This window comes from Phocoena sinus, chromosome 5 (genome assembly GCF_008692025.1).
Source record: "Phocoena sinus isolate mPhoSin1 chromosome 5, mPhoSin1.pri, whole genome shotgun sequence".
NCBI classification, from domain to species: Eukaryota; Metazoa; Chordata; class Mammalia; order Artiodactyla; family Phocoenidae; genus Phocoena; species Phocoena sinus.
The window spans coordinates 65,928,520-65,953,872 of NC_045767.1; the positions used below are offsets into that span (position 1 = coordinate 65,928,520).

The window sequence follows — 25,353 nt, forward strand, 5'->3', positions numbered from 1 at the left end:
GACTTAAACTAGAAATCATCAAGGATTTGAATTCCCTTAGTACCAGTTTAGAGTACATTTCGGTAAGATTTTAACTTTGAAGTGGACTTTTTTTTTTTTTTTTGGCTGCACTGCGGGGCCTGCAGGATCTTAGTTCCCCCACCAGGGATTGAACCTGGGCCCCCAGCAGTGGAAGCGTGCAGTCTTAACCACTGGACCGCCAGGGAATTCCCTGAAGCGGGACATTTTAGAGGGCAAGGGATAACACTGTAAACACTGTACTGGGAAATATTTCCAGTGTTTACCAACCAGTCTTAGGATCAAAAATGAGCATGAGTTTACTCAAGAATTATGCAAACTACCAGTGAGCTTTGGTTCACAGGTGTGTGTTGTGTGTGTGTGTGTGTGTTTAATATGCAATTTGGAATTGGAATTCTTGGAAGAGTTTTATTCGCTGACCAACGGACACACTGCAATTTGAAGTTAATATTCAGTGGTGAGCAGTGTCTTCCAGCACTAGATGGAATTTAATCCAGTAGAAGGTTTTAGAATGTATTTATCCAAGAGGTGATTCTATCTGTTTGCAGTTAGAGTTCTATTCTTAATGTCCCCTTATTTATACCATAAAATGTTTGTCTTTACTAATAGTCACTTCTTAGGCATGACCTCATATACACAATGTGTAGATATAATAAAACATATGCCATTCTGGTTAAGAGCAAAGACTTTGGAGTTGAAGAAATAGGAGTTCAGATCACGAATGTGCCACTTACTCGCCATGTCACATGAGGCTTCATGTCTACATCTCTAAGATAGTGCTCGTAATAGCACCCATTTCAGAGTATTGGTTCCAAGGTCAAATGACATTTAGTGCCACACATCAGGGGGAACAGAATCGAAGACCAGCTTCTGCAAAAAGTTTCCAAGATTTGGCCTCATGCTGAGCGGTTATCTTACTGCTCCTGTGTCAAGTTACCACCACCCATTAGAGTAAACAGCAGAGAGCACACTCCCACCACCAAGCCGGCCTCTGGCATGGAGACATTTCTGTTACCTCAGAGTCTGAACGTGTAAAAGAAGTCCTGCTCAAACTGGAGGCAGAACACTTGGAATTTACCTGGGGTCCCACACAGTAAGCTGAAGACTGAAGCCTGGTCTCTCTCTCTTTTTTTTTTTTCTATCTCAGCCAGCAACCTTGTGCTATTTGAAGGCACGATCCTTGGGAGACACAAAAATCCTCCCATGACTCTCTTTTATTTAGGGAAAATTCTGGAAGGATAAAGAGGCACTAGAATAATGACATTCTGGGCCATTCCTTCTGTCGGGTCCTGGCTAATCTGAGAAGAGTTAATTGTATTGTTGCTTAAGTTGTATTGATGCTTGTACAGATTTTGTTTCGGCAAGGCGCATCATTCAGTGAATAACTGATAAACAGATGAAGGCCAAGAGGCTCACTTTTCCCAGGCATTTCTATCAGCACATCCCTGAAAATAAGGCATTTGGCTGTGGGTTCCCAAGGACGCTGGCTGTGTACCAGGAGAGGGGTAGCACCACCCACTCCAGAGAGGTGGCGTGGGGGAATTTTCTATGGGGCTTTGGCAGCACATAAATACCCATTAAGAATCGGCTATCCGGTTCCCTTTAAATAAGCATTACACACGTATACTTTTTCTCAACAGGTTAATGGGATAATGCTGAAAACAATGAAACCTGCAAATTTGGCAACATCTGTCTACTGGATTTTCTCAAACTCTGAACAAGCAGTAGGAGGGACTTCTAGTTTCACCCCTTATCTTGGCTCTTTTGACCTACACCTTTGAGGGATCTGGCTCAGAACAGAAAGGATGACTGCCAGACAGATACCAGAGAGGACAAGGAGAGCAGCGATGGCTTGTATCATAATAGTAGCTTGAATTTATAGTATAGCGTTTGGCAACTCATAAAATTCTTTCACGTACATAATCTAATATCCTAAAATCCCAGAATTTGAGCTGCAAACGAACCTTGGGTATCATTTAATCCAAAGTTTCTGAACTTCATTCCCTACTGCCATTTTGGGTGTGATAATTCTTTGTTTTGGGGGGCTGTCCTGTGCACTGTAGGATGTTTCATAGCATCTCTGCCCTCTAACCTCTACATGCCCACACCCCCTCCATGCATGACAACCAAAAATGTCTCCTGGGGGGCAGAACTGCTCCCTGTTGAGAATTACTGATCGAATCTATCTTGGAGTTTTAAACAGATTATACACTTACACATGGGAGGTACTAATTAAATAGTAGCACCTCCACACCCAACATGGCCTTGGTGTCTTGATCTGGCTCTTCCTGTCAAGGCTGTCAAGACTGAGAACTGTGCAACATTTTTCAAAGGTCCAAGGTAGTGTTTTTTTGATACCAAACTACTCATTTAATTTGGTGGAAAACCTATCAATTTTATTTTTCAACGCAAAGAACTACCACCATAAAGCTCTATCACACTGATTCTGTCGCCAAACTGATTTGTCTTCCAGCAAGCCAACAGGCCTGGGTCACACAAATACCACTTTTGCAATCAGGCTAAGGATCTGCCAAGCTATAGAAATGCCTCATTAAATTCAGACCCCTCTGCTTCATGGACATGTGAAAACCGCTGACAATCTGGTTTTTAAGACTTAGACCTTTCTCTGGTGTCACTGCTTGTTTCTAATTATGTAGAAAGCTTCACTGAAGATTCAGAGTTGTGGGCTTCCCTGGTGGCGCAGTGGTTGAGAGTCCGCCTGCCGATGCAGGGGACGCGGGTTTGTGCCCCGGTCCGGGAAGATCCCACATGCTGCGGAGTAGCTGGGCCCGTGAGCCATGGCCGCTGAGCCTGTGCTCCGCAACGGGAGAGGCCATAACAGTGAGAGTCCCGCGTACCAAAAAAAAAAAAAAAAAAGATTCAGAGTTGTGGGCTGCCCTGGTGGCGCAGTGGTTAAGAATCCACCTGCCAATGCAGGGGACATGGGTTCGAGCCCTGGTCCGGGAGGATCCCACATGCCGTGGAGCAACTAAGCCTGTGTGCCACAACTACTGAGCCCACGTGCCACAACTACTGAAGCCCTCGTGCCTAGAGCCCGTGTTCCGCAATAAGAGAAGACACTGCAATGAGGAACCCGCGCACCACAACGAAGAGCAGCCCCTGCTCGCTGCAACTAGAGAAAGCCCACGCATGGCAACGAAGACCCAACGCGGCCAAAAATAAATAAATAAAAGATTCAGAGTTGTTTCTTTTAAAGACACACTATGAACAATCACTGTAAATGTGCTCCTGGAACACAGTCAATTTACTGATACTAAAATCAACCTCTGTACCCCTTAGGCAGAAGGCAATGAACTGATGAAATAGACGATCAAACAATATTTGTGTATGTGTTCATTCACTCACTCATTCATTCAATCAAACACTTGCTGATTGAAGTGACTGAACACTTGCTGTATGCCAGGCCATGCTAGGTGCTTGGAGATACAGTGGTGACTACTGCACAGTCCTTGGGGTTCCTAGTCTAGCAAGGGTGGACAAAGAAGGAGGGAGAGGAGGGAGAGCAGAGCAAACATCCTGAGCAAAGATGGGCAGCCACTTAAGATTATTTAACCCTAGGAGGACACATATGTTCTTTCAATTAACATTTTATTGAGTGCCGAAGGTATGACAGTGCCTTCGTAAAGTATACAAGCAACAATGAACCATGGGTCAAAACAGAACCCAAGGAGTGACCCAGCTATAACAGGTGGACAAGGACTGAAAATCTGCGCATCTGGTTTAATTACATTTAGAGACAGATGGAAATTCTGCAAGGTGAAGCTCCCCTTATCCTCCTACACTTAAAGTTACATTATCATATATCGCATTACTGCGAACATAATACCCGATGGTGCCGTAGTGGAATGAATTAATTAAAATCATGAAAATCAAAATCAATTTTATTGAGCATCTTTATAAGCCACTCTGCTGACTGCCGTCATTTAGCACAGTGAGATGATTTCAGGCATGTCTAGCATTTCTGGAAATGTGGCTGGAGAGTGTATTTTACTTACATGCTACGAAGAGGGTGGCATAAAACACAATAGATGACTTAAGTGCGATCCTCCCTGGAGGGAAGGAGATGGGCCACAAATAATCAAAGAATTTCCGTAACGTATGGTTTAAAAACTTGAGTTAATGATAGCTACGGTTTTTGAGCAATTATTATGTGCATAAGTCACCTTAAGGAAGTTCTTTGATTTTTTGTGACATCCCTATGAGATGAAGTTTAAAATGCAGGCTCTAGAGCAGGCGATCAGCAAACTACAGCCAGAGGGCCAAATTCAACCGTGTGGCTGTTCTTATAAAGTTCTGTTGGAATGCAGCCACGCCCACTTGTTTACATATTGTTTACGGCTGCTTTCATGCTACAATGGCAGAGTTGAACTGCTGCAGCAGAGACTAGTGTGGTCCACGAAACCTAAAATATTTACTGTCTGGTGCTTTATAGCAGAAGACCTGGTCTAGGGTCAGATTTCCTGGGTTTGAGCCCTAGTTCTTTAACTATGGAGCTGTATGACATTGGTTAAGTTACTTAAAGTCTTCGTTCCTCACCACCCTCATCTGCAAAATGAAACTGGTGGTAATAATAATCACTCTCTCAGGGCGTCACTGTGAGGAATAAATTACACAATATATACCGAGTGCTTAGAACAAAACCAAGTATATACTGAGTGTTTGATAAATGTTGGCTATTATTGCCTCCTTTTTAAAGATCAGGAGCTTGAGGCTCAGAGCAATCAAATAACTTACCCAAGACCACTCAGAATTGAAATTTAGCTGATGACAAAGTCCAAGCTCTTTCTACCATGGTACTCTGCCTTTGCTATTTTCTTAGTAATCGGAGAGTTAGGGATAGCCAGTGTTAACAGAATAAAAACAATATCAAGGAGAGATGGACATTGGTTAACAGCGTTGAAGGGAAACTCAAGCACAGATCCACAGTAAAATTGTTGGAAAACCATTCCTTTCTACCAAATGCCTCACTGCACCTCCCACCCTCCCCACTCCTCTTCAGAGAGTTCTACAAACCGTTCCATAGCCTATTTCTGGCCCTTTATAAAGTAGTTAATAGGTTCAAATGATAATTTTTAGACTTAAAAAAAGCTATTGAATTAAATTCTTAAATGGAAATGTTTAAGGACTAGAGTTCACATAATCCAAATGTTTTAAGTGAGAATATGGGACTACGATGTGGCAGTGGGATGGGCTTACCCAACCCAGGCTCTGGGGTCAGACTGCCTGGCTTATACCCTGGCTCCACCGCTTGAGAAACAAGTGTCATCACACCAGTGACTTTAATCTTTGTGAGCCTCAGTTTCACCATCTATAAAATGGGAATAATATACCTCACACTGTTGTGAAGATTAAATGATAATACATATAAAGCACTTAGAAAAGTACTTGGCTACATTAAATGCTCAAATTGACTACATTTTATATTTTCATATCCTATATAATTTTTAAACTATTATTATTTCAGTTGGGCAAAACAGCAGATGTTTTTCAAGGCTGTTCTCTTGGGAGAGAACTATATAGCCACAGCTTAGAATCACGAATTTTCTGCTTGACAATTTAATTTTAAAAGCTAAAGAATCTGAGGGAATTTACTCCCAGATTTTTGTGGATAAACTGGAAGGGAACTTCTATAGCTATTATGTTCTATATTTATGTAGCAAAATGCTTTAAGACATTGTAAATGTGAAATGTTATAATGATGCATTTTTAAAGCTAATGATTATGCAAAAAGCAAAAACTATGTTCTTTTTGATACCTGTTCAATTGTGTATTATATTATTTTTGTTACTACTTAGTATATCTACACTAATGCTTTGTGTCTACCCATTGAATGTAGTAGTAAATGTTGTTTATTAACTATGATATATTCAAATTACCACTGCAAGTTTAAGAAAGTTACCTGGGAATAATATTCACAGAAAAACTTTATGTGCCAGCATTGGAATATATGAACTGGTAGTTTGATGAATGGTTATTTTTATTATAAAAATATTCTTTAATTTGCAAAGGGATTTATAATAGAGTTCCTTTAGATAGGAAGTCCCCTATGTCATCTAGAATATGATGCAAGTTATTAAAAAACTGATCTCTCTCTCTATATATCTTTCCTGTATATACCTTCCCTATACTGATATATACCTACAAACTATGCCAAAGTATCAGTCCCATTTTCTTGATGGAGAAACTGGATGACCATGTGCTTAAGCTCAAGATCACAATTACACAGTGATAAATTGGAATTATAATTTAATAAAGGAACCTTATCTTTGGGATGATAGTCTCTAGTTTAACTTCTGTTTGACAAGAGTCCATTTATATTCAAGACAAAATCTGGGCAGTCCAAATAGAGTAGAGATCCAGATATCTATAGCTTTTTAAAAATTCTAAAATTTGTGTGTAAAGAATATTTTTCATTTGCTTAGTTTCTTGAATTTATGCCAAAACAGATTTAGAAAGTGAACTTTCCCAAACATAAGCTTACACAGTCTTTATGATGATGTGTAAATGCTCTTCCTTTCCTCCAATTTCAAACTATATTTGCAAGTGGTAGTTATATAGTAATAATATGGTCTATTTAATTACTATGCCATATTATACGCGAGTACATGCTCTATGGGGTATGTTCTTATATTACCTTCTGGTGGTATGTCAAATAGTAGTCTATAAGAATATCATAGGTCTCTTTGTAAGAAAAATGACAAATTGCCTGTTCTGAAACAAAGACTCTGAAATGGAGTGACACAGTCAAACATTAGCTTCAGTTTTAGGTGTGACCTTCTGATTTTGTTTGGTTAACATAAGTCATTTCAGTTCTATGAAAAAATATCTGCTACCACAGAAAAAAAACCAGATCCTGTTTAATGTTGATGTCCTTGTATTTCATTGCCAAGTATCCCAAGGCAATAGTTACAGTGAAATAGCATTTGGCCAGAAATACTCTCAATACTGAATAAGCCATGGGTTACTTTCTTCTACAAATGTTTAAGTTGAATGCGGGTTATTTTTGAAATTAAAAATATTTTTAAATACCACAACAATACGACTATAATAGGCTCTTTGTGAGAAAAAAAATATAAAAGAAAGTAAACTTTATAGTGGGAGGCAAAGACGATATGCATGAAAGTGCAACTTTAAACTAACCCCCAAATTATATTTTTTTATTCATTAAATGTTTAAATATTACTCTCCCTTTACTACCTTTGGTCTTCCTCTGGTGATATTTGGTTTATTATTATTATTATTATTTTGCATACAGTGAGAAACGAAAATGATAGTTTAAAGAACAGGTCCTTCTAGCAAAAGTATGGCTAAAGTTAAACCCTAATACTCAGTAGCTTAATTCTTATTATAAAAACTTGGACTCTATTAGAAATGGGGCCATCGGAGAGAGGTCCCTTTATAACAGAAAAAGTCAAATTCACTTTCTATTATGAAGTGATTTTAGACATTTTAGGCTATTTCCACTTTCTTCTACACTGTTTGAAATGTATTAGAAAACTTAAAAGAATATGGTTTATCTCATTAGGTATAATTGAAGCTTTTCAAAGGCAGGGACCTTTATTTTGGTATCCCCAGTGCCTAGCACTGAATGAAAAAATATTTCAATAAAGGAAAAAATTAATGAAAGAACCAGTGAATGAGCACTGCCTTTTATAAGAAACATGGTAGGATAAAGCTACAAAAAGAATTTTAATATTATGTATAACTACCAGTAAATTGCTCTGGATATGTTTTTCTATTTATACTTACCTATTTATTTAACTTTTGTGGTTTACCTGCATTTGGAACTGTGTACAAATAGCCATGCCAAGTACTGTCCAGGGTCTGTCGACATAATCAGAAGGAGCACACTGAAGAATGGATAGGTCAGCTTTGGTACAGGAGCTGGCATTTCTAATACACAGTTCGGGCATCAACAGTGTCAAGGGGAAAAGCCCCACCAACCACTGATTGATGGACTATATCAAAGGCTCCCTAGACACTTCTTGGTAAAGCAGGCACTGGTCAGGCAGCTGGAGAACTTCCATGACTTTTTTTTTGCCTGAGCCGATATGCTTAGTTTCTACTGTATTGTCTCAGGGATTTGGTACAGATATTCTGCCGCCACAAGGAAATAGGCACAAAGACAGTGCCTGACCATGAAGGCAGTTTCCATATGCTCTCTTATGTGCAGGTGTTTTGAAAGGCTGGGTGTTACACTGCTTCAGCTCACACAATGGGATAGGGTCCTTTTCTCTCTGGTATATCTCTGCTCCCGAGCAGTTCTCTACCATGCAGTAGTGGGTCTTAATGACGTGGAAGAGAAATCACAAACTAATCTGACACTGAATAGAATATAGAAGTTCACAAATGTCTATGTAGGAAATCTCCAAGTTTCTTGATCCAGTAGTGTCACTTACCCATCTGTCTTGCCACACAGGCAAGCAACCTCTTGTTCAGCGGGGAAAAGGTGGGGAAGCAGCACTGGGACCTCTGGTTTTAGGGGAGAAAAAAATCACTATTGCCGTCTTTCCTCCTTATTCATATTTCTTCATAATTTCTTTCTCTTAATTATTTTTTTCTCTTTCTCATCTTAAATTCTCATTTAATATCCCTGGTTTTCAAATATAAATACCTGGTTACTAAGTACCCCAGAGTAACTTACAGGAATAGAGCGATGCTACTGATTAGTAGCTGTTTGCTTTAATCCTTGTTTAAATAACACACACACACCCCACTTTTTACCGGGTATTCACCACTTGAACAAAATGTAGTAATATATGGTTTTAAACTAGGGAAAGGAAGAGAGTTTCTCAATTACAAATTATTTAAATACTAAATTGCTAATTTTTTCAAGGTAGAATTTGCAGAGTTTTTTTTTTTTTTTTTTGGTGGGGCGGGCATAGGGAAGTTTCTCTATTCTTAGGAAAGATATTTATTAAAAGAAGGAGAAGAAAAGAGGGTGGAGGGGAAGGAGAACCAGTTTTCCCAGTCTCTATAATTTAACTAGGCAGTTAAAGTTAACTGGAAATTTACATAAAAGTTACATAGAATATAAAAGTTATACAGAAAGCAGAACTATATTAGTTAAAGAAACTCATGAAATATAGACTGAAATTTAAGAATGGAAATGAACAGAAAATATATCTCCAGAGTTTTCCTGAACCTAGGGCATTTAGAATAAAATGGTCAAGTGTCAGGAAGCTTATGATTTTTCAGGTATAATAAACTCCTGGGACTATTGCTGGAGATGTAATTGCTGTTGACGTCTCACGCAGTCTGTACTTTCCTTGTGTGCCCTTGGAGTTAATATTTCAATTGAAAACCTAGCATACCAGCAAAAACGCCCCTGATTTAAGCTAGTCATTTATTCTCAGTCTCACAGGGAAATACTGGATATTCTTTGAGTTAATAAAGTATGAAATGATTTTAATGCTTCAAGGGAAATATAGTACACCAGTCTTGCAAACTGTTTTTAGAAAGTGTGGCTTAGCTTATCCCACCTGACATCAGAAAACTTAATAGGCTTAGTTATTTCCTTTTTCTCTAAGTCGCCTTTTATGGTAAAGAGAAGATGAGGACCCAGAGCAGCAAACAGTTTATGTTTGTAAACCAGCCCCCATGAAAAACAAGAGGGGACAGACTGGGTCACAGTGTGTTTCTCATAGGTCCTGAAGTCGGAGTCTTAGTAGATAAACAGTAATTTATTTGAGATTTGGATGCCCAACTGCCAATACTGGGTTCTAATGTTGAGAATCTAATTCATGTGCAGAATCCTGCAACTATGAGTTATGTGAGTGGGGCGATGTTATCTCCAAGCCTGTCAGAGCAGCGAGTGCAGGGCAGACCTTTGGTCCTGGTGATACTGGATGAGGCAGCTTACACCGCCTGGTAGTTTCTTCTTCTCAAGATTCTGCAAGTGAAGGCTAAGCAGACCTTCACATTTTACACTGTAAGCACATTTAGGTTCTGTTCACTGTAAAACAGAACTAGGATAACTGTTTTGGAAATACAGTTTGCCCACATAACTGTGGCTAATCTAGTTTGGTTTCTCTAAAGCAGCACCAAGAGAAATTTATTTTTGTACGAACATAAATAAAAATTTGCTGTAGCCCAAAATTCACAGTCACAGTGCATGGAGTGACCTCTCTCTTTCCCTCTGCTGGCAAGTATATGTACATATAACACACACACACACACACACACGAACACAACACATACACACACACTCCCTTTTTTCTTCTCAGCCTAAAATGCTATCTACTTCTGCTGTTCTTTTTTTTTTTTTAACATCTTTATTGGCGTATAATTGCTTGACAATGGTGTGTTAGTTTCTGCTTTATAACAAAGTGGATCAGCTACACATATACATATATCCCCATAACTCCTCCCTCTTGCGTCTCCCTCCCACCCTCCCTATCCCACCCCTCACACCAGTCAGAACAGCCATCATCAAAAAATCTACAAACAATAAATGCTGGAGAGGGTGTGGAGAAAAGGGAACCCTCTTGCACTGTTGGTGGGAATGTAAATTGATACAGCCACTGTGGAGAACAGTAAGGAGGTTCCTTAAAAAACTAAAAATAGAACTACCATATGACCAAGCAATCCCACTATTGGGCATATACCCTGAGAAAACCATAATTCAAAAAGAGTCATGTACCACACTGTTCACCGCACCTCTGCTGTTCTTTTATTGGGGATTTCATCAAGCATGTTTGCATCAAAATGCTTGCTGATCCTGGCCACTGCCTCACGGCTCTCACTGCTATATCCTAGTTATAAGAGCTGAGCCTGCTGGGCTGTTAAGTCCCCAACTGCTTCAGCTTTCTCTCATCTGTCTGTTGGGAAACCACCAAAGCCTACACGAGAAAGAAAAGTGAGTGAGGATGAGCATACATGTGAATATGTGTGCCAGTTGCTTAACTGACACACATCTTCACTGAGACATGATGGGATTGAAAAGTACCTCTTTAGAAGGAAGCCTGGCCCTTACCATACACCATATACAAAAACTGACTCACAATGGATCAAAGACCTAAATGTAAGAGCTAAAACTATAAAACTCTTAGAAGAAAATATAGAGGAAAAACTTCATGACATTGGATTTGGCATTGATTTCTATGACACCAAAAGCACAGGCAACAAAAGAAAAAAATAGATAAATTGGGCTACATCAAAACGAAAACTTTTGTGAATCAAAGAACACTGTAAGCAGAATGAAAAGGCAACCCAAGGAACAGGAGAAAATAATTTCTCAAAATATTAAGGAATTAATATGCAGAGTATACAAAGAACTCCTACAGTTCAACAATAAAAAAGCAAGCCAACCAATTTAAAAATTGGCGAAGGGCTAAATAGGCAGTTCTCCAAAGATGATACACAAATAGCTAATAAGCATAAGATGCTCAACATCACTAATCATTAGGAAGATGCAAATCAAAACCACAATAATATACCACTTCATACCTTGTTGGGATGTCTATGATTTAAAACAAAACAGAAATAATTGTTGGCAGGAATGTGGAGAAATTGGAACCTTTGTGCATTGTTGGTGGGAATACAAAATGGTGCAGCTGCTGTGGAAAACAGTATGGTAGATCCTCAAAAACTTAAACATAGAATTATCACATGAGCCACCTGTTCCACTACTGTGTTTATACTCACAAGAATTGAAAACAGGGATTCAAACAGGTATTAGTACCACCCATGATCACAGCAGTATTATTCACATAGCCCAAAGGTGGAAATAACCCATATGTTCATCAATGCGTGAATGGATAAACAAAATGTAGTATATATACAAAACAGAAAATTATTCAGCCTTATAAAGGCAGGAAATCGTGGCACATGCTACAACATGGATGAACCATGAAAATATTATGCTAAGTGAAACATGCCAGACCCAAAAGGACAAATATTGTATAATTCCTCTTATATGAGATACCTGGAATAGTCAAATTTATAGAGACGGAAAATAGAGTGGTGGTTGCCAGGAGCTGGGGGGAGGGAGGAATGGAGAGTTATTGTTTAATGGGTACAAAGTTTCAGTACAGGAAGATGAGAAAGTTCTAGAGATGGATGGTGGTGATATTTGCACAACAATGGGAATGTATTTAATGTCTCTGAACTGTACACCTAAAAATGGTTAAAATGGTAAATTTTATGTTATGCATATTTTACCACAAAAAAGAAAAAAAAAGAGTCATGGAAAACCAGCAGAGTTAATATATGGAATGAAAGGGAGGAAGGAATGCAGATTTTTAAGAGAAAGTGGGAAAATGATTAGACAAATGATGTTCTAGGTTTTGCAGCTTTTTTCTTCATATTTACGATTCAAATTGCAAAGAGAGGCAAATGATCAATATATTGGCTTTTCAACTGTGACTTTTCAAGTGTGTGAAATCTAGTCAAAACGTGTCCTTGTTCCAAGATTAAGATTAGAGCTAGTCTGAGGTGATATTATAATTCCTTCATGCTTTTAGATTTTGGAAGTTGTTCCAACATATACGTAACTTTTTTTTTTCTGAGTACAAAACAAACCGGTATTACAAAGTGGCACAAAATCTGAGTAGAAAGGAATCCAGCAAATATTTATGAAGTATCTACTGTGTGTTAAAATGCAAGGGACAGTCTACTTCAAAGAGAGAGCAATGGCCAGTGGCAGACTTTCTTGCCAAAGTTTGGCCCAGTCTCCCTGACATTGCTCAGTGTATCTCAGTAGTTGAGTCAGACAATTTTAACATTTCTGATAGATGTAAGTGGTAATGGCGAAGGATAAATATTCATAAGCTTATTTACTCCTTAAACCTGTTTGGTGTGTTCCAAAGTTTGAAAATCTGATTAAAATTCATGAACAGTACCAGTACTAGGACAGACTTCCAGTGTATGGGTGGTGAGGATGATGATTAGACAGAACTCATCTGTAGAAATGATCGCTTTAAAATCCTAGTCTTGGGCTTCCCTGGTGGCGCAGTGGTTGAGAGTCCGCCTGCCGATGCAGGGGACAAGGGTTCGTGCCCCGGTCCGGGAAGATCCCACATGCCGCGGAGCGGCTGGGCCCGTGAGCCATGGCCGATGAGCCTGTGCGTCTGGAGCCTGTGCTCCGCAATGGGATAGGCCACAACCGTGAGAGGCCCGTACAGCAGGAGAAAAAAAAAAAAAAAAAAAAAAAAATCCTAGTCTTGACTCTCCAAATTTCTGTGAAGCCCACTGACATTCCTTTGCTTTGGGGGTCCTCGGCCTTTGCTATTTTATCTATTACTTATGAATTATAGATGTTAGAGCTAAAAGAAACCTTAGAGGCCATCTTGAAGGATTTTTCTATTACTTTACTTTTACATTTAAAAATATGATTAACTTGAAATTTTTTCCTAGTATTTAACGCAGCGAAACTTTTTTCTCCTAAAGAACTGGTGTGCTTCCACTGTGGGATAATGGAAATTATACAACACATCATGTTGTTCAAAGTTTAGATACATTTATTGCTGTTTTCACTACTTTGTGTACTCACATATTTTTACTAAAAACCACCTCAGACACTCTTTAGATATAGACAAATTGAACCTCTCACTTTAAAGAAGAAGAAACAGGTCTTGAGAAGTTAAGTGACCTATCCAAGGTTAAGTATTTTTGTTTGTTGTTTGTCTGGACTCACCAACTGAATTAAGCTTCTCGTAGACAAAGAAAAGCTCTTTTGTTCCCCGGAAGCACATAGTACAGAAATGAACACAAGCAGTCGTAATGAATGCCAAATGAATGAATGCAAGCCTCATAGGTGCTTTCCCCCATGAACAGATCTGAGAAATCAAGGTGGATGCAGTGTCGATTGGATGATACTGTCTTCTACTTCAGAGACCTGGTGTTGGTTAAGGCTGGGCTGGGCCAGGGGGAGGGAACAGGTTTATACTTCCTGAGCTTCTGTAGAAATATTTATAATTTTACATCTTCTCAACGTGATAGAATTCAATCTGTACATGTGTGTAGTGGTATGAACATTGTCATATATAATAGGTGGGGATGGGAAGGCAAATATAATTTGGTACATTTCTGGAGGATAGTTTGACAACATCAAGAGCTTTACAGTAGTCATTAAAAGCAGTTCCTTCTCATTAATTCCATTTATAGAAATTTACCCCAAGAAAATAATTGGAGACATGAGTAAAATTTATAGTCAGGCATGTTCACTACTGTGGTATTTATAGCATAATGTAATGAACATAATAGCATGTATTTATATGTGATATAACAAACAATGTTCAGCAGTATGGAAATGGCTATAAAAATTACAGCATAGTTGTAGGCTAGAATACTTATTTCATGTTCTCAACTCTGTTAACCTTGTTAAAAAATATTTTAGAATATATATGAAATATTTTTAAAAACTTTAAAAGGATTAAATATACTATAATGTTAACTGTGGTTACCTTTCGATTGTGGGAAAATAAATAATTTTATGTTATTCTTTAATTTCCAAGTTTCCTTTAATTAATATGCTTTCAGAAAAAGAAAAAAATATATAAAAATATATAGAAAAAAATAAAAGTATATATAATTAAAACAATTAAATATATATAATTAAAACAATTTTAGCTCTCCGAGTTCCAGAATCCAGCCTAGAGGATATGAAAAGGGACTTCGGGGGGGCATGGGGAGTTGCTGGGCAATCAGTGTCACCAGTAGCCCCTCCCTAACACACAGGGATCTACTGCCTCTACCTTTCAAAGCTAAGTGAGGGCCGTGTCTGCGGCCGGGAGGGCTGCCCATCCAAGGTTCTGGGTGAAGCTGATACGAGCAGCCTCTTTCTTCTATGCCCCCATCCCTGCCATAGCATACATAGGATTATCACCCACAGAATAATAATACCTTCTGTCTGTGGAGAATTATATAGTTGTCACAGTATATTTACATATGTTGTAATTCATTGGATTGCCATGATTTGGAGAGTCTAACATAACAGTAGTTATTTTTACCTTATATGACAGGTGAGGAAACAGAAATTAGAGAAGGCACAAGGATTGTTCGAGAACATACCAGTATCTTCTATAGCTTGTACAAAGGACCCTTCCTTGCATCCAAAATTTCGAAAGACAACTCTGATTGAAATACCCTTGATCTTTTTTTTTTTTTTTTTTTTGTGAGGGAGACATTTATAAGCAATACACATTTTTCCTTAATTCCTAAGATGCTCACATATCAGCAGCAGTAGTTTTTCCTCTCAGGCCACAAAGATGTAAACCAACAAAGAAATAAGGATTTTATATTGTCGGTTCAAAATGACTTACCAAATGACTTATCAAGTTCTATGTACTACTAACGTTGCGACATAAACATACACCAGGTACACATTGTCTATACAGCAGACATCTTGGTTCATAAGAATGAAAATTTAATGTTTTCCTTAAGTGAAGAAGAAAAGGACACCAGCGGATGTACTTACCAAAAACCACCAATTTGATTTGTCTGGTCCTTTACACAATGTTGAATACGAATATGCAAGGAGATTCAGGCAGCTTCCTTGGGATTTCTCAGTTCAATTTGTGGAGCGCCCTTTGAGGCAAATCCTAAGAGGTAAAAAAAAAAATTGCTAGGAATGTTTTCTATTTGAATATAATTTTCATATGTGCATTACGAATTTGGGGCCATTTTCTTCAAAAAATGAATTACTATTACTAATTAACATAGTCTCTACAAACCAAGAAATGCAACCCTTTATTCCTCCTTCTATCCTTGAAAAGACAGGGAACAGTAATAAGAAAATGACCAATTTCTTCGTTTTATTTTCCCCTCTGTCTTATTTATCCGTACCCCACCCCGCCACCGACTCCAAAATGCACAACACAATGTTTAGGAATGAATACACATGTAGCTTATATTTTATGCTTATAGATTCACAAAAAGAAGAGGTGGTGCTCTTTACAGAGATGATACTATCTAGCTCATGGACTCCCCCTGCCCCATTTGGGGGCTTATGCCACACATCACTATGGATCATCACATTCTTGCCTGCAGAATCCAAAGAGGGTCTCCAAAACCACTGAAACAAGCGCTCCAGCCAACCACTATCAACTGATTAGAAGTGGTATAAAAGCAACTTGTTATTCTGCCCTAAAATGAAGAGTTAAGAGTCTTCTGAGGATGTTCTTTGCATGGACTACTATAAAAAGTAGGATTTGGGATCCTAGGATAATCTTAAAAATCATGATATAGAAAACATTCAGATTATGAAACTTAAGTTCAAGATAAGGGTATTTTGGATGAGACGTTAAAATATATCCTAAGCACAAAATTTTTACCTGTATTTCACATCTGAAAATATAATCTACCAAACTTCAGGAATATTCTCTCCTCACTATGGAGAGCCCTCATTAAGCCATCTGAAGATCCAGATGACTTCCACGATTCAATATGGCACAGTGGCTGCAACACCAGACTCGGAGCACCTAGAAGACTGGGATTTTAACTCTAGCTCTGCCATGCCTTGTTCTGTGTTCTCAGGCAAATTATTTTACCTCGCTGAGCCAAAGTTTGCTCCCCTGAAGAAATAAAAGAGTTGGATTACCAGTAGTTTTCAAACTGGTTTTTTACTATTTGTTTTGTTTTCCTTTGTTTTTTTAGGTGTAGCGTCTTTTCTTCCACCAAAAATTTACCTAGATGCAGAAACAAACTGATAAAACCGGAGCTGGCTAAACTGGTGGTTGGGGATGATATGGGGAAGCATCTCTACCCATTCTGCTCCATCATCCACGGGGGCTGTATGGAAATACCATAGGATCTTTAGGACCACAGAGCACAATTTGGAACCTGCCAATTAAATGGCCTCTAGGGACTTCCCTGGTGGTCCAGTGGTAAGACTCCGTGCTCCCAATGCAGGGGGCCTTGGTTCGATCCCTAGAGAGGGAACTAGATCCCACATGCATGACTAAACTAAGAGTCTGCATGCTGCAACTAAGAAGCCCGCATGCTGCAACGAAGATCCCGTGTGCTACAACTAAAATCCAGTGCAGCCAAAATAAATAAACAAACAAATAAATAAATGGCTTCTAAAGTCAGTTACAGCTCCAAAATTATTCTGCCATAACTACGTCTATATTGCAATGACTGGCAAGGCATTCAATGGGATTCATAACTTTATGGGAACACAAGCAATAAAACTAAATCAGGGCTTCCCTGGTGGCACAGTGGTTAAGAATCCGCCTGCCAATGCAGGGGACATGGGTTCGAGCCCTGGTCTGGGAAGATCCCACATGCCGTGGAGTGGAGCAACTAAGCCCATGTGCCAGAACTACTGAGCCTGTGCTCTAGAGCCTGTAAGCCACAACTACTAAGCCCACGTGCCACAAATACTGAGGCCACGCGCCTAGAGCCCATGCTCCGCAACAAGAGAAGCCACTGCAATGAGAAGCCCGAGTACCACAAAAAGGAGGAGCCTCCGCTTGCCGCACCTAGAGAAAGCCCGCGCGCAGCAACGAAGACCCAAGGAAGCCAAAAGTAAATAAATTAAAAAAGTTAAAAAAACAAAAAACTAAATCATACTCCAATAAAGATGTTAAAAAAAAAACTAAATCATGAGCTGACTTTAATCCTTATTATCAATGATCTACTAAAAAAAAAAGCCACACCCTCAAATAAATCACAGAGTAATTGCTGTTAAACTCTGTATATCTCAAAGCATATAATCCTCACCCTCGTCTGTGAGGTCGATTTTCTAAATGCTACATCCTGGATAATACCTAATGATCAGCATCACAGTGTTTGATAAATAAAAATAAATGTGCAAATTACACAAGCCGTGTCCTGAAATTAATTCTACCCTGTCAAGGCAACAGAATAAAATGTAGACTCCTGCACTATTCATTTACAAGTTAAGTGAATCCAGACAAATTTATTCAACTTTTCTGAGCCTCAGTCTCCACATCCATAAAGTGGAGCTAATTCCTTGCAGGACTGCATGGAGAACAGAGAAAATACTTGTAAAGCACCATTCCTGGCACATATTTGTGCAGAGTTGTAAGTTTTCTCTCTATAATGGCAATTTTTTTCTTTTGAGAAATAATATCATGGTAATGGACATGTAAACTCTATGAATTGGAAGCAAATTATTAATATATAAATGAAATTGTAGGTTTTATATAGTTTTGTGCTAAATCTTAATGATGGGAAGAAGAATTATTCAAGTGCCTTTCACAGCTATTCAAGTAACAGAAAATAAAAATTCCCCCAAATAAAACACTTCGGACTATTTGTTTCCAGAAAAATCCGATTTTCCAGAATGGTTCCAAATATAACCCATTTCATAAATATTTTAATATTATTTTGCCATAAAAATCTTCAAGCAAAACCCACATGCTACTTTCTTCCCGTGGCTTCACACTCCTCCTGACACAAAATTGGGTGTCTCGGGGCACCCTGTTTGACAAGTCGATCTCTAGTACAAATCCTCCATTTTACTGTGGAGGAAACTGTCTTACTGAAGGTCATGTAAAATTTGTGGGGAAGTTCTTAGAGAAAAGAATTATTTCCAGACATAAACTGGGTTAATTAATTCATTCCAACCCCTCACCCACTCCTCGTTGTGTGAAAAAGCTATGGATATTGTCCATTATATCATGAAGTCTTTAGGAAGACCAACTGGGGAAATTTTCTTAGATTCCAGTAGAAGAAAAAGCTGTCCTGAGCAGAACACTGGTTTGTTTTCAATTTTTCAGGCATGTGAATCTTAAGAGTTACTCATGGGTCCCTCTTCAACAAATGGTCGGATCTGAGGGCAATCGTTTGTTGGACTTATGACGCCTGTGGCATCATCTTAATTTGCCTACCCTGATTTTTTACCCTCTCTTCTTTATTTTGTCTACCATATGTATTTTTGAAAGCTGTTCAAATCCACTTTTGCAATGAGGCAGGGTGTAAATAAGTATGTGAAATTAATAAATGTATTTCCCAGAGGATGTTCCAATCTAATATCAAGTTCCATGACACACTCTGCTTCTCTCAACTCTCATGCATAAACCGAGACTAAAAATAACTTTCTCACCCTGACTCCTCCACCAACAAATGAGAATTCTGTTTCTTAAAAACAAATCCTGGGCTTCCCTGGTGGCGCAGTGGTTGGGAGTCCGCCGGCCGATGCAGGGGACGCAGGTTCGTGCCCCGGTCCGGGAAGATCCCACATGCCGCGGAGCAGCTGGGCCCGTGAGCCATGGCCGCTGGGCCTGCGCATCCGGAGTCTGTGCTCCGCAACGGGAGAGGCCACAACAGTGAGAGGCCCTCATATCGCAAAAAAAACAAAAACAAAACCAAATCCTTTCTAAAGATAAACCAGTTGCCCACACCCAGGGAGGCTAGTACACGGTCCTAAAGCTACCGGGAGACTACCAGGGCAATAGTCTAGTAACAGAGTTCTGGTTCTCGCTCTGCCACCAGCAGTGTGAGACCACCCGTATGCCACTTAGCTTTTTGGCCTCAGCATCCTCACCGGTATACTGAAGCTGCTATTAACACCACATGTGAGAGTCATTACAAGGATAAAATGAGACACTACATTTGAACGCATCATGTAAACTGCCAACCATCAACTCCGGCCTGGATGCCTGCAGTAGTAACCCAGCTGACTTCACCCATTCACTCTTGCCTGCTGCAATCAATCCTGGCTCTCAAGACAGGCAAAGTGACCTTTTAAAAACACACAATTTGATCATGTCACCCTCCTGCTTAAACCTCTACACTCTCTTCCACTGCCCTTAGAATAAAATCAGTATCCCTAGTAAGGGGTATAAGGAAGACTGGCTGCTCCCTCCAGCCTCATCTTGTGTCACTTCCCCCTTAACACTTGCTGTTCCCAGTGCCTTAAACCTTCACCAATGCTCCTACCTAGCCAGCTTGTTCTCATCCTTACACGCCACTCCTCAGAGGTCATCCCTGGAGCCCCTCAAAACATTCCTGAAACATCATATAATCCCTCACAGCACTTCTCATAACACTGGCTTGAACCTCATGAAATTGCTGTTTGGGGGGACAAAAACGGTAGAATATTGGCAACTTTATATGGTTTAATCTTACAGTAGTTGGTATAATAGCAGTCTTCTCCAGGCAACTGTAAACTTGCCCGGGGCAGAATCTAGATCTGACTCATTACTATAACCCCAGTGTCCCACACACAGTCTTAGCACAGGAGTAGGTGCTTCATACTTTAATTAGTGTGAGGAACTGTTACTACTTTTTTAATGCTAAGCACATAATTTATATATTGTCATTGGTAGTATCACGTTTTTATTCAGATGCCACTTCTGTGTTGCATAGGAACAAAATGAAGAAATAGAACACAGAAAATCACTTTTTAAAGATTTTCATTTCTGGTGTTTCTGGAAAGAAAGAATGAATTCTAGTAAGTATAATACATATCATCAGGGATAGAATTTAGCCCACTGGTATGGTATCATTTATGGATTTTTTTTCTTTTTTAACTCAAATGTTTCTCACCAAAGGGCAGAAGGAAAACAACTCTCAAAGGAAACCAGATGATTTGGATTTATCTTTTTTTACAGCTTTTGCCACGTGACAGCAAATCAATTAGGGGGGAAAACTAGCATATAAAAGAGTGCTAGACTTGAAACCGAGGAATTAAAAAATACACTTCCCCATGATATTCAAAAAGAATGCATCTAAAACATTCCCAGATCGCCTTACCCAGCTATGCCTTATCTTGTGTCCCTCCTGAATTGAACAGAGGAAAGACCAAGTCTAAACAAGTTGGGATGATGTACAGGGTAGGGGAGGCTTGTGCACAAAGCATGTAACTTAATAATATTAATAACAGCTAATATTCACAGAGTACTTATTATGCACCAGGCACCATGCTAAGCATTTCGTGTACCCTGTCTTATTTAATCATTACTACAACCCCACAAAGCAAATGCTATGGTTATACTCATTCTGGAGATGAGGGAACTAAACAGAGGGAGGCTGCCCATTTGCTCAGGTCCTTTAACTGTAAATGATGAAGCTGGGATTCAACCCCAGGAGGTCTGAGACCAGAATCTGTGCTCTTAATTATTCTGCTCTATGGAAGAATCCGATTGCTTCTACACCCCAGTCTGGAAGGGTGGAAAACTAAAATTTGTGTTATAACAAAAGTGACAAATTACTCTGTATGTATTTATATTGCAGCTTCAGAGTCATTTATGAGAAGTCAAAACTGTGAATGGCAAACCCATGGATTTTCAAGGCCCAACATCTAAGAATTTTTTGAAGCGTCTCAATATTCAACTTTAAACAGTAAAAGATATTCTCAACTTGGGTTAGAAATAAAGATAGGAGTTTAACCTTTTGGATGAAAAGTAGAGAATGTTAGATACTCATAAATATCATGAGCTCAGAAATACCTCATTACCCAATTTGTTCCCTAGATTCTTGAAAAGCTGGCACATTTGGGTACGTTTTTGAGAAATCAGAGACCCCATGAAAGGAGTAAACAGAGCCTGCAATTTCACTTTCTACGGTTGTCAATAATCTCTAATCAGATCGTTCTTTCTTGCTAACATTCAATAAAATAATCTACCTCTTTTAGTAGCAAAGAAAACAAACACACTAACATTCACATCACAGAAATTATTTTTTAAATTAACGCAAGTTACTAATTCTTTATGTACGATTCACAGGTGGTGGTTATTGATATATCACTACCCACCCCCCCTCCATCTTTGTGCATTGACATTTGACCCTTTTTATAATGTGCACCTTGTACCAGTGAAACCTAAGGCACCAGCTAGTTACTCATTAAACTTGGGTGCCAAGGGCTGACTTGTACAAATTACGCTGTTAACTGCCCGGCCTGGCCTGTGTGCACAAGTGGAAAAAGCAATCATCATAGCTGTGAAATTCTGTCATATCGGCAGAACTGAACTACAAATTGCAGCAATTCGTGCCTGACCTCTGATCTGTGAAGTTAGTCTAAACCTTTGAACCTCAGCTTGGAATTGAGAAACAGCATTTACTTGTACCAGAGAAGATGGCTGCTGTGAATAGTTAACTCCATGACCGGTGCTTGATCTACATCCACCTCCCCCAAAGAGTCAACCACAGCAAGAGACTTAGGAGGGAGATCTCGAGAGTAAACTTCTCATAAAGTGGCATTATGAACAAATCTAATATAAGTAGAAAATTTCAGGATGCAAGTCTTTTAAAGGAGCATATAAAAATAATTTTTGAAAAGGGGAGAATCTGAGATAACTGAAATCACTGGGCATTTATACCTAGTGATGATGTGCACTAAAAAAATTCTCTTTACAAGTTAAACAAAAATAGAGTTTTAACTAAACACTAAAATTAACTCTGCTCAATATTCTGCACCAACCTAAATGAGAAAAGAATTTGAAAAAGAACAGATACATGTATAACTGAATCATTTTGCTGTGCACCTGAAACTAACACAACGTTGTTAATCAACTATAGTCCAATATAAAATAAAAATTAAAAAAATTTTTTACCAGATGGTACCATCTCTCATATTATATTTTTAAACAAATACATTATCTAATTTCTGTTAGAAATTTACAGCTTTTAAATTTACAGCTTTTAAAGCCCATATTAAGCCATTTCTGGGAAAAAGCAATCATGGGAAACCAGTTAAACTTTTCTTTGAACTCAAACTTACCTTCTGATACTAAACATTAGATGTAGGCTAATGAATAAGTATAATAATATATGCTTTTTAATGTATACATTTTGTCGCAACATTGATTCATCATACTTTATTCATAATGAAGAGGGTTTTTCTTTTCAGGATTAGCTTCAAATGCTATCCAAATCGCTCCATTTCCAGGTAGAAAGAAGCGAATAAAGATTCTTTATCTCTGGTTTCTTTGAGTTAATATTAGAACAAATCTAAACAGCACATAAAATATAACTAAACTATTTGTTCTAATAAAAGTGAAACTAATTTATGTAGTCTTTAAAGTATATAAACCTACACTTAACTAATTCCATTTAATAAAGTTTACTATTGGTTTGAAAAAATGATTGATACAAGAGAGTCTATATCTTATACCAGCACTTTACTCAGAGGAAAAGTCATTATCACTAACTTCTGTGCAGTAACTCTCAAGAGCTAATTCCATTAATTTCTCATTTTTCCTTACCACATGTCACTTAAAATTTCTTAACGACTGACTCTGAAATGACTTTGGAAAATAAATGTGGACATTATTGACAAATTCCTGCTTTTTGTCCCATAATTAAAATAGCAGCAATCTATGAAAACATGACTTTTTTTTCCCACCTAGTTTTTTCAAGTTTGTTAAAGTGAAGAGATGCTAGACAAACTAATTTAAAAAAAAAAATGTTCTTAGCTTAGGAATTTCGGTTTTGCTGCTGGTAAGACAAACTGTGCAGCATTTGAAATTCTCACAAACTTCCTTTTTTTGCTTTCTTTTTTTTTTTGCCTTCCGTTAAAAACAAAACAGATCATTTGTTTATTCTACATGATCTAAATTATTTTAACCAACTCCTCTCTTCCAATTACAACAAATAAGGTGTTCCCTACCTTTCCAGTCTTGAAATCTGGATGCAACAGGCTAATGGTAACAAAAGCTTTCCTTAAGCAAACTTTGCTCCTGATCCAGGAACTGCGTAACTCTGTTATACATGGCACACCTCTCCTCATTGGTCAATGAGCTTTGGCCACTTAAATGCCTTGGGAGTCATTTGCTAAGGGCACCTGAAATGAACTTGAGTGGGTGGTACGGAAAGAAGGGAGGTGTTAAAATTGCCAGATACAAAACGCTCAACAGCAGCCTGAAAATTTAATAGCAAACCTACTGTAACAAATAGATCTGGGGAAGACCCAAGAAGACAAAAGCTCTGACATTTCACAGAGAAGGAAATTTAACTGAAATATTTTATTCATACACCAATACTGACTAAAAGGAAACAAATGATTTTTTAAATTCACCTTCCTAGAAACAAGATGGATGTCCATTACATTGTTCTGCTTGCTGTAGACAAAGAAAACAGTAATTCTTACTTCACTTGAGTTGTTGAGTTCTAAACACTTTATATATGAACACACATATAAAGTGCTTAGAAAATTTCCTGGCATACAGAAAGTACTCAAAAAATACTACTATGATTTCTTAGAAATGTTCTATTTTTAGCAAATATTGGGTTTTTTTTCTTTTCATTGTATCTGGGGTAGGTAACTTGGAGTGAGTATCCTTCATCTTTTCTACTAATCGCTACCAATAATTGGGTTTATGACAAGCCTGGCAGAAAAAAGATAGAGGCAAAAATTACACAAGAACGAAACCCTCATTTATTTTACTTCATCCATTTGGAACTGGAAATGGATTTATTGGTAAGAGGCAGAGAAAAACAGAAGGGACAGAGAAAGAAAAAGGAGTGGTAAAACATGATTCATGCATAATAAAACCAGTCCGTACATAACAATGGATCAGCAGGACCTGAAGCACTTAAACAGAGTAAATACACTCCTCTTCAAGCAGTGAAGAGATGGAACCTACTCTGGGGGTTGAGTTTGTCAGTTCAGGCAGCTGGGAGACGAGGGGAGAAGGGACCAGAAGATGGGCGGGAGGAGGGTCCCTGAAAGCTAACCTGTGACATCTGGGACCACCTGAACCAGGATTAACATGAGCTCCACAGCGTACAAAGAGAGGAACAAATCTGAAACTCTTCCTAAAACAAACATTTCAAACTTGTGACCTCAAGTTTTCCCTTAGTTGTTATTCTGTAATTGAGAACCTTATTAAATCCCATAAACTTTAGCAATTTGAAGTAGCCAGGATGGGAAGTAAAAAGGCCAGAGTGACAAGAAAGTTTTAAATCTGTTTATCTACCGATATTTTTAAAGAGAAACAGTTTTATTACTCCCAAATGAAATAATCTAAAGCTATCAGTAGTGACAAGAAAATTATCAGCAGGTTACTTAGTAAAGGGTCAAAATCCAGAACAAGTCTAAGATTATAATCATGTTAAATATTGTATAAAACTAAATTGCTAGGTTCTGATGAAAGGAAAATGGAAGCAATTTTTCAACGATACTAAGGCAGTGTTTCCAAAAAACTATCGACTTTAGACTAAATTCCTTTTGACTACAAAAGGAACCCAGAAAATCTACCTTGTATATAAGAGTAATTGAGTATATTATATAAGAATTTTTATCAATTCTGGATGTGTGACATGCTTTAAGCATTAGGAAGAATATTTTTGGTTTGGAGGTTTGGTGTATGAATGGGTGTCGGTCAAGTGGGTGAGCACATGTGACAGAGAGAGAGAGAGAGAGAGAGAGAGAGAGAGAGAGAGAGAGAGAGAGAGTGTGTGTGT

At 38.4% G+C, this 25,353-nt stretch overlaps 1 protein-coding gene across 7 annotated transcripts in view; it reads right to left on the bottom strand.

Annotated features, from left to right (window-relative positions):
* Positions 1-25,353, bottom strand: part of RBM47 (RNA binding motif protein 47) — a 166,750-nt gene that overhangs the window by 20,345 nt on the left and 121,052 nt on the right. For all 7 annotated transcript variants that reach the window (XM_032632126.1, XM_032632131.1, XM_032632129.1 and 4 more), the window contains one exon: positions 15,458-15,581. The gene's annotated coding sequence lies outside the window, so the exon portion shown is untranslated. The remainder of the gene's footprint in view (positions 1-15,457; positions 15,582-25,353) is intronic.